The sequence below is a fragment of the Lontra canadensis genome, unplaced genomic scaffold (genome assembly GCF_010015895.1).
Source record: "Lontra canadensis isolate GAN:19392208 unplaced genomic scaffold, GSC_riverotter_1.0 scaffold80, whole genome shotgun sequence".
In the NCBI taxonomy this organism is placed as follows: domain Eukaryota; kingdom Metazoa; phylum Chordata; class Mammalia; order Carnivora; family Mustelidae; genus Lontra; species Lontra canadensis.
Window position 1 is genome coordinate 6,687,175 of NW_022631074.1, and position 10,594 is coordinate 6,697,768.

Here is a 10,594-nt window from a genome sequence, read left to right on the forward strand (position 1 = left end):
TCTAGAATATAAGAATTATACCAAAAAACATTAAGAACACACATGCACACAATTCCAATCTGGAGATAGGAGTATATTCCTAGAAACTGGAAAGAAGTAATTTAATTTAGAATAATTAAAAAGACTAAAATTATTTTATCAACAGAGATTGTGTTTTATTTGTTATTAGATATGTAATGGAGATTAGAAGAATGCCTGGAATGTGATAGATGCTCAATAAATATTTCTTGAATGTCTAACTGACTTGAATACAAAGATGCTTATGACTGTTTTGAGGTTTATATAGTGGGTGACAAATGACTGGGTCTTTTTTTTTTTTTTAACTATTCCTTAGCAGAGACCAAAAAAAAAAAAAAAAAAGCTCTTAGATAAGAATCTGACCTTAAGCCATTCTTATCATCTTCACAGACAGACGTATTCTAACTTCTTGGTGTATTAGTTGCTTTGTTCTTCAACCTTGGCAGGGAAGTGATAAGAAATTTTATAGTCAATAACTTAAAATGGTAGCAGTTTCTAGTTTCACTGCTATTTGATTTGTGCTTTGTTTACTGCCTGTGACATGAAAAATATGATTTAGTTGGTGCTAACTGTTGTGATAGTCAAGCCGCACCCTACACTGTGTCTTCAGATTTTATTTGCAGTCAACCAGGTAGGCAGCATTAGCTATTGATCCGTTGTTAAGTGGAACAAGTGAAGTGACCTATCGCACAGAGTTCTTACTAGGAATTTAGAGTTCTTACTAGGAATTTTGTACTTTTTAAGTGCTTGAGTACTGATAGCACAAAATCTAATTCTGAAGATTCATGGCTTCATACCATTATTTTTCCTAAATTGTGTTTTGCATGACCATTTTGCCATGTGAGGATGTCAGTTCACAAGGAAATTTTATTTCTGTCTCTCAGACATCGTGCCAAAGTACTGATGCCAAGTGACATCTGTCTGGAAAAGTTAATATCTAACACTGAGTGTTATGGGTTGAATTGTGGGCCCTCCAGATTCATATGTTGAAATCCTAACTCCCAATATCTCAGAATATTACCTTATTTGGAAATAAGATCTTTACAGAGGTAGGGAAGTTAAAAAGCGGTCATCTGGTGTTCTTACAGAAAGTGGACAATTTGGAGAGAGACTTGTAAAAGAGAGAGAATTAAAGTGAAGTTGAAGGCAGAGAGTGGGTGATGCTTCTATACCAAAGACTGATAATAAAACCACCAGAAGTTTGATGAGAGGCAGGGAACAGGTTTATTCCTCACAGCCCCCAGAAGAAATCAACCCTGCTGAGTCTTTGATCTAGACTTTGAGGTTCCAAAATTGTGAGATAAAAAGTTTCTATTGTTCCAAGTTACCCAATGCATGGTATTTTGTTATAGCAGTCCTACCAAACTAATCCATTAAGAAACTTAATCATTTTTTAAAAAAGATTTTGTTTATTCATTTGACAGAGAGAGACACAGTGAGAGAGGGAACCCAAGCAGGGGGAGTGGGAGAGGGAGAAGCAGGTTTCCCGCAGAGCAGGAAGCCGGATGTGGGGCCTGATCCCAATCACGACCTGAGCCGAAGGCAGTTGCTTAACAACTGCGCAATCCAGGCGCCTCAAAACTTAATCATTTTTTATTATTGAAATAAATTACTTTTTTTTCCAGCTCCTAAGGCTGCATTCCCATTTAGTGGATGTGAAGCTCATCTAGGGCTAAAACGATGTCTCTCTTGTCGAAAGTTTATGAATGTTCGGTGTCTTCGACATGAGCATTGGCATGATGAAATTAGTATTTTGGAGGTTATGGAAAATGAGACTGCTGGTATTTGCAGAGTTTATTGAGGTTTATGGATAAAACCAGCAGATGAAGTATGCATTATAGATATTATAATCAGCCTGAAACAACTGAGAGTCAGCTAGGATTGTGCCCAGTGGGAAGCTGACTAATTGCAGTACCTTTCTGATTAGATCATAGGAAAGATACCTAAAATAACTGATTCCCTACTTGGCCAGTTGATTATGTTCTACCATCATTTTCTCTAAAATAGGTGACTCACATGGGATATAGTCAATATATCGAATGGTAGCTTACAACTCTCATGTTCTGTGTTGGGATCTCCATGGAAAGAAATCACAGTTTAAAATCATCTCAGCATTATGTCAATGTGGCAGGCAGAATAACGGTCCTCGTCCATGCCCTAATCCCCAGAACATGGGAATATGTTACCTTACATGGCAAAAAAGGACTTTGCAGATGTGATGAAAACTATGAACCTTTAGGGGCACATGGCTGGCTCTGTTGGTGGAGCATGTGACTCTGGATCTCGGTGTTTTGAGTCCAAGCCCCATGCTGGGTGTAGCAATAACTTGAAAATAAAATCTTAAAAAAAAAAAAAAAGTATAAACCTTGAGATGTGAAGATAATCTCATATTATTCAAGTGAGTCCAATCTAATCACATCGGTCCTTATTATTGGACTGAGTTCAGAGTCAGAGGGAGTTCAGAGTCAGAGGGAAATGTGATGAAGGAAGAAAGATCAGACAGACACATTATCACTGGTTGTTCTTTTGAAGATGGAGGAAGGAGCCGTGAGCCAAGAAATGAGGGCACCCTCCAGTAGCTCAAAGAGTCTCTCCCCTGGAGACATCAGTGAGGAATATCACTCTGCCAACAACATTTTAGCCCAGTGAGATCTGTATTAGACCTCTAACCTATAGAACTCAAAAATGGTAAGTTTGTGTTGGTTTAAACTTTAAAATTTGGGGTAATTGATTTCAAGTGCGACAGGAAATTAATACAATCAATAAATTGTCAACAAGTATTTTTCGGTTCTCTAATTCTGCAAGGTGCTTTAAAATTAGATGTAACAGATTATAAACAGTAATAATTACAACAATTTATTGTGAAACTGAGTGAGAGATGAGACTCAATATTTTCAAACCCCTTTTATACCCATAGCAATCTTTTTTTTTTTACTTTGACAAGCATTGTTATTTATTTTACATTTTGTTATCTCATAGTTTCATGACATTAGCCACCAGAATACACAAAATTAGGTTCTTCATTTCATACAGAGAGGAAAATAATGAACTCCATTAAAAGTTCACCTTGACCAAAGAGACAACCTCTGATGGAAAAACCACATGCAGGAGAACCTGATATACCTATATTTATAGATATCGCATCTGAAAGAACACAGAAAAAAACAAATTCAAGATTTGCAGCACTACCTATAGTAAAGAGTAATTCTACCAGCTTTATGAACAGTCACATTCTATGTTCAAAGGAAGCACGTGAGTCAATACAACTAGGGACAGACTAATATCCCAGCAAGCTGTAGAAGAGTCTAGTAATGACCTAAGATTCTAGAAGGGGGTGATATGTGCAAAAGAAATGTGGATGCAGGAGTCCTCTCAGTCTCAGAATAGTCCCCACACAGCTGCCCCCTCCATAGCCCTGGAGTTTTTATTGCTTTCTCCCCTCTTCCAATTGTTTTAGGGTTTGTGGCAATTGATTTAGGCTCCAAGAAAAATGGCTCTGGTTTCTGGGTCAGGAGATTCTCCCTGATAGTATGCATGGGCAGGAAGTGTATGGCACAGTCCTGGGCTTCAGGTAAAAGGAGAGGACCCAGGTACGTGGAGAGCCTTTCTCCTCAGTCTGGCCCGTGTTCACCTCAGGAATCTTCACTTCTCACCCCAGGACCAGCAAGCCCCAATCCAAGCTACTCCAGTAGTCCTGAGATGGTGATGCAGGACTGCAGAAATCACACTACCTTGGACCATATCTCTCCAGATAAACTGTATTCTTTCTTAAATTCATAAGATGTTGGCATAGCTTGATCAAAACACTCCTGAGCAACACCATGTTTCTAGTGGCTTTGGACACACTGCTTCTAATTAGGTTATAGTCCATGGAACCTGGGGCAAAAATGGAGATCTACTGGGACCCTTAGACAACACAGTCTCAGCCACATACTGGCTTCCAAAGGCAGACACCATGAAATTCTCAGGCAGTGTGTCCAACCCTCATGGGCTATCCCAGCATTTAACCTCAACCCCCCAAGTCAGGTTCCCATGGGGATGGAGGATCAGGCAACTTTCTACCTCAAGTCCTTGGCTCAGCTAGGGAAAATGAGCTGGGAGGAGGACTGCAGTCTGTGAACAGGGGCAGGTGGGTGTCTTTGCTGTGTGAAGAGCTCCAACAGGACAAATCCATGGTGTGACTGATTGGGCCCAGCCACTTACCGTAACTCTCTGAGTGGATCCAGGCCAGTGGGTGGCTACCTTCCACCGAGCTGGCACCAGTTAGAGATGCAGGCAAGCCTGGTCCTGCTGGCCAAGGGGATGTAACCTATACCTTGCAGGAAGTATTTGAAGGCCTCAGTCAGCTTTCCTGGCTGTGTGACCTGGGGAAGCCCCTTAGAATTTGCCACCTAGAAAGGTTGTGGTGGTTGGATCTGGTTTGGAGTTGCACTCCACCACCCATCCTCAGCTGGCACCAACCACCAGCATCACCAGGCAGAGTGTGTTGGCATTGGGCACTGCTCCAGGCAGGTTAATGTCCAGGTCTCTGTAGTTGTATGTGTCCCAGAAGAGCTGTGAGTTGGCATGGCTCACTATGTTCCAATCTGCTGCCAGTAACTCCGAACCTGCTCTGTGTTCTTCACGAGCTCCTCCTGGAGGAAGAGATGGGATAGCACTGTGTCAGTTAAAGTGCAGGTCGACTGCAATTGGACTACTGGGTATTTACCCAAAAGATACAGATGTAGTGAAAAGAAGGGCCACCTGTACCCCAATGTTCATAGCAGCAATGGCCACAGTCGCCAAACTGTGAAAAGAACCAAGATGCCCTTCAACGGATGAATGGATAAGGAAGATATAGTCCATATACACTATGGAGTATTATGCCTCCATCAGAAAGGATGAATACCCAACTTTTGTACCAACATGGGTGGGACTGGAAGAGATTATGCTGAGTGAAATAGGTCAAGCAGAGAAAGTCAATTATCATATGGTTCCACTTATTTGTGGAGTATAAGGAATAACACAGAGGACATTGGGAGATGGACAAAAGTGAGCTGGGGTAAATTGGAGAGGGAGACAAACTATGAGAGACTGTGGACTCTTAGAAACAAACTGAGGGTTCTGGAGGGGCAGGGGTTGTGGGGTTGGGTGAGCCTGGTGGTGGACATTAAGAAGGACACATATTACATGGGGCACTGGGTGTGGTGCATAAACAATGAATGCTGGAACACTGAAAAGAAATAAAATAAAATAAAATGGAAAAAAATAAAAAGTGCATGTCAGGCCAGAGAGCTTGGTGGACATGCAATCAATCTAGTCCTTGCTGTTAGGATCAGGGTTCGTCAGCACCAGATCCTCCACCAGGCTGGGGAAGATGAATGCAAACTTGGCCAGCACATAGGCTCTGGATCCCACTTGGAACCCAATTGTGTACTTGAACCCAAAATGCTGTGCCTAGGGAGCATGGCAGTCAGCTGCTCCATGGAAGAGAACTGGTACCCCTGGGGAAAGAGTGAGCCCCCATCTGCTGACCAGGGTCATCCATGTGGCACACCACAGAGTGCTGGGTGATCTCCTGCATGTCCTCAAAGTTGAAGAAAGTGCTGGGTCATAGCTTGTGATTGAGGCCCATGTCCTGGGTGGTGAGGATGGTAGGGTGGTTTCCCTTGGTGGAGACTCAGATCACCACGTGCGGAGGTGATAAGGCTTCCCAATATCATGTTCCCCATCCCAGCACTCCACCAGAAGGCACTCTGCCTCTACCAGGAAGGGCAAAGGAAGGCCTGAGTCACCAGGTTCCATAGGGAGGGGTCAGTGCGAGGGGGAGGTGATGGCTCTGTTTTCCTAGCAGTCTTTTAATCAAAAAGATATAAGTGATTTTTCCCAGACCACAGAATATTAGTCTAGTTTTGTCAAAACTTTTAACTCCTCTGCTCTGCTGCCTCTCAGAACAGCTGATACTGAAGAGCTAATACCCTACATGGGTCACTAACATGTGTCACATGTTTATAGTTAATAAAAGTGATATTTCAAAGAAAACTTGGATGTCTCAAGAGTAAAAAAGTAATGGTCTTCCATCTTTTTGTGTCTTCTTCAATTTCTTTCATGAGTGTTCTGTAATTCCTGGAGTACAGATCCTTTACCTCTTTGTTAGGTTTATTCCCAGGTATCTTATGGTTCTTGGTGCTATAGTAAATGGAATTGATTCTCTAATTTCCCTTTCTGTATTTTCATTGCTAGTGTATAAGAAAGCCACTGATTTCTGTACATTGACTTTGTATCCTGCCACGTTGCTGAATTGTTGTATGAGTTCTAGTAGTTTGGTGGTGGAGTCTTTTGGGTTTTCCATATAAAGAATCATGTCATCTGAGAGGAGAGAGAGTTTGACTTCTTCATTGCCAATTTGGATACCTTTTATTTCTCTTTGTTGTCTGATTGCTGTTGCTAGGACTTCTAATACGATGTTGAACAAGAGTGGTGAGAGTGGGCATCCTTGTCGTGTTCCTGATCTCAACAGGAAGGCTGCAAGCTTTTTCCCATTGAGGATGATATTTGCTGTGGGTCTTTCATAGATAGATTTTATGAAGTTCAGGAATGTTCCCTCTATCCCTATACTTTGAAGCGTTTTAATCAGGAATGGATGCTGGATTTTGTCAAATGCTTTTTCTGCATCAATTGAGAGGACCATGTGGTTCTTGTCTCATCTCTTATTAATTTGTTCTATCATATTGATTGATTTGCGAATGTTGAACTATCCTGGTAGCCCAGGAATGAATCCCACCTGGTCATGGTGGATAATCTTTTTAATGTGCTGTTGGATCCTGTTTGCTAGGATCTTGTTGAGAATCTTAGCATCCATATTCATCAGTAATATTGATTTTGGTAGGGTCTTTGCCTGGTTTGGGGATCAAGGTAAGGCTGGCCTCATAGTAATATTTCATGTATTATTTTCATTATATGTAAATATAACTACATTTGTGATTATCTTAATTAAAATGAGAAATAAAACTTATACAATATCTTCAGAGTATATCTATCTGGAGAGGCAGGGTCAAAGGGAGTTTGAAGAATATATTTTTTTGTTAATGATTTTGTTTTTCATTGGCTGCAACTTCTTGGACAAAGCAAGAAATGGTCCCCAAGTTTTCTACCATGGAGCATAAAACTCTTTTATAGGCACCTCTTACTTCATAGAGTTTAACCACAATATTTTCTTGGCCTTTTCTTTGGGAAGATCATGCATATGTCAGCTGGGGACCTCTTCTGCCTCTCAGGGATACAAGTTTACCTTATGTGTCCCAATAGCATGATTTACAAAGTCCAAAATTCTTCCTCAGATTGATGCAAGTTCCCACGGGACTTACATGGTCAGTCTTCTCTGCTTCTTGGGCTTCTGATTCTGTATATGCTGAACCACACTGATCAATATTAGCCTCAAAACTTTTACAACATGAACACTATTTTTCTAAAGACTTTAGTGGTAGAAAGCAGGTAGGTTTGTATAACAAACAACTTCAAATGGAACTAAAGCCATCCTTATTCTTGAAAATCTCTTTCCTGCCATTGTTGACTTCCAAAAAATATGTTTCATTGAGATAAAATAGACATCACACAAAAAAGTTACCATTTTAACCGTTTTTAAGTTCAGTAGCGCTAAGTAGATTCATAATCCTGTGCAACTATCACCACCGTCCATCATCCAGAACTTGCCATTTTCTCCAACTCAAACTTTGTACCTGTTAAACAGTAAAACTAACTCCTCATTTTCCTTTTCCTTCAGTCCCTGGCAACCACTATTCTACTTTATGGATTTGACTATGCCAGGTACCTCAGATAAGAGAAAGTCTACAGTATTTGCCCTTTGGTATCTGGTTTGTTTCATTTAGCATAATGTCATAATGTCATTTAGCATATGTAGCATGTCAGAATTTTTCTCCTTTTTAAGTCTGAATAACTTTCTCTTGTGCCCATATGCCATATCTTGTTTATCCATTTGTTTGTTGGTGGATGTTTGGGTTTGGGCTGCTATAACAGTATCAAACCCTGAATACCTCATAAACAACAGAAAGGTAAGTCTTACAGATCTGTAGGCTGGGAAGTCCGAAATGAGGGTGGCAGGAGATTCGGCATCTGGTGAGGGTCATTTCCTGATCCATAAACTACTGACTTCTTGCTGTATCCTCACTGGTGGGAGGAGCTCCTGGGATCTCTATGATAAGAGCATTGAATCCATTCATGAGGGTTCTACCCTCATAACCACATCACTTTTCACAGGCTCCTCCTCCAAATAAGATTTCAGTGTATGAATTTGGGGATGCACATTCAGTCTATAGCAGCACTTAAGAAGTATCTCCCCCTGAGATCATCTCACTCTGTCTTTTCTTAGTGCTATGATCTTTCATCTTGCTCCACCCTCTTCACAACAACAAAGACATTTTCTCTATCTTCAACAAGGTAGTTTGGCCTTCTCTGAAGACTTTGTAACACCCTTGCTTTTCTTGGATCTAAATTGTTACTGTAAGGGTTGGTGAAACTACTTTTTTTTTTTTTTTTAAGATTTATTTATTTATTTGACAGACAGAGATCACAAGTAGGCAGAGAGTCAGGCAGAGAGAGAGGGGGAAGCAGGCTCCCTGCCGAGCAGAGAGCCTGATGTGGGGCTCAATCCCAGAACCCTGGGATCATGACCTGAGCCAAAGGCAGAGGCCTTAACCCACTGAGCCACCCAGGTGCCCCTGATGAAACTATTTTTCCAAATTATTATAGTTCCCATACTAAGATGAATTCCTAGACCATCTACTAAACTAAACCACTTTTCTTTTCCTTCTTTATAGGAGTTCATATCTTGTCTGCTCTGAGGGTCTTAATTAAAAGTGGGAATGCCGGGGCACCTGGGTGGCTCAGTGGGTTAAAGCCTCTGCCTTCGGCTCGGATCATGGTCTCGGGGTCCTGGGATCGAGCCCTGCATCGGGTTCTCTGCTCAGCAGAGAGCCTTCTTTCTCCTCTCTCTCCACCTGCCTCTCTGCCTACTTGTGATCTCTCTCTCTCTATGTCAAATAAATAAATAGATGTTTTAAAAATAAATAAATAAATAAATAAATAAAAGTGGGAATGACAACTCAGTATGTTTTCCTTTATAGTTTATTATTCTGTGTGGACTAATGAAATAGAGAAATATTTCCTAATTACTCTGACTGGTGTTTTTAATGTAATAAACTATTTATTTTTAAATAATATGAAATATTATGTAATTCTTTAGCCAGAAAGAGTAAGTGAAAAACTTGAACCTCTAAAATATATGAATAGCATGGTTATTTTAACACAGGCCACAGAATGCATAATATTTCAGTAAACATCTACAGTGAGATAAGAACAATCTCTGGAGGATGCAAGAAATAAATTTGGCAGAGGCAAAACTGGAAAGAACTATTGCTATTGATAATAATAAAAAAATTAATCAGGTTTTCACATTACATACGTTGATCTCCTGAAAAACTTGTTTCTCCTGAGCAGTGTAACTTTTTTCACAAGCCTAAGTGTTAGAAAAGATAGTGCTCTATCACTGGACTGAAATATCCAGTATAATTTTACACAGTGGTATTCTTTTTGTTGTAAAATAGCAGAAAGTATGTGTATCCACATTGACATTTATTATCTGAAAGGGTTGTTGACTCATGTAATGGAAGAATCTGGGAATAGATCTTACTTCAGGCAGTGATACCTTTAAATTGGAAGGGAGAAAAATATGCAAATCCATCCAAAAAACAAATTAATATTGATAGATGATGGATGAATAGATGACAAATAATAGATGGTGGATAGATAAGAAGAAAGAATTGCAAACTATTCTAGATAAGGTTTTAAATAATTCAGACTAGAAAGTGGTAATTAAAACATTTGATGGGAGGAGAAAGAAAGATTTTTATCAGGAATCTTTGTTTTTGTTTGTTTTCCTGAAGCCTGAGGTTCTATGCTTTTGTAGTGATACTATTTATAGTGCCTTTCAGCTTCTACATGGTATACCAGAGAACAATTTATTATAAATACTTATGGATTCCAAGACATAGGTAATAAACAGAATTCCTTGAATATTAAAAAAGGAATAGAGTCTGAGCAAGCTTCACACTGTATTTCAGGGAAAACCCCCAACTATATTAAGGAATCCCATCTTGATATTGAGTATCTGATTATTTTGGATTATATGCGGTTTCTTTCTGAAATATTGGTAAACTCTGAATTTGTTAGTCAATTGAGATGTCCTTTTTTTTCAGAATAGTTACCCTTAATCGTTCAGATCTCATGGTCCCATAATTCTAAAAATGGTTTAGCATTCTTTAAATACCGAACGGTAGTTAATTCTTTTTAGATAAATTTCAAGTTCTTACCAAAATGCTGGTGGAGAAAAATATTTACATTTCAAGTAAACTAATTGTGATAACTAATAATTCAGGCTATTTGCCACCTGATGCAAATATTGAAGAATAGCTCCTACTTGTCTCTAGTGTGATTCAGCAATAAAGAAATATCACCTACTTCCTAAAAGGTCAAGTGGATTATTAATTAAAAACTAATTACACCCCTTGTGAATTGTGTT

At 39.7% G+C, this 10,594-nt stretch overlaps 1 pseudogene; it reads right to left on the bottom strand.

The window, feature by feature from the left end:
• Positions 1–4,081: 4,081 nt before the first annotated feature.
• LOC116882050 lies at positions 4,082–5,739 on the bottom strand (annotated as a pseudogene).
• Positions 5,740–10,594: the final 4,855 nt, after the last annotated feature.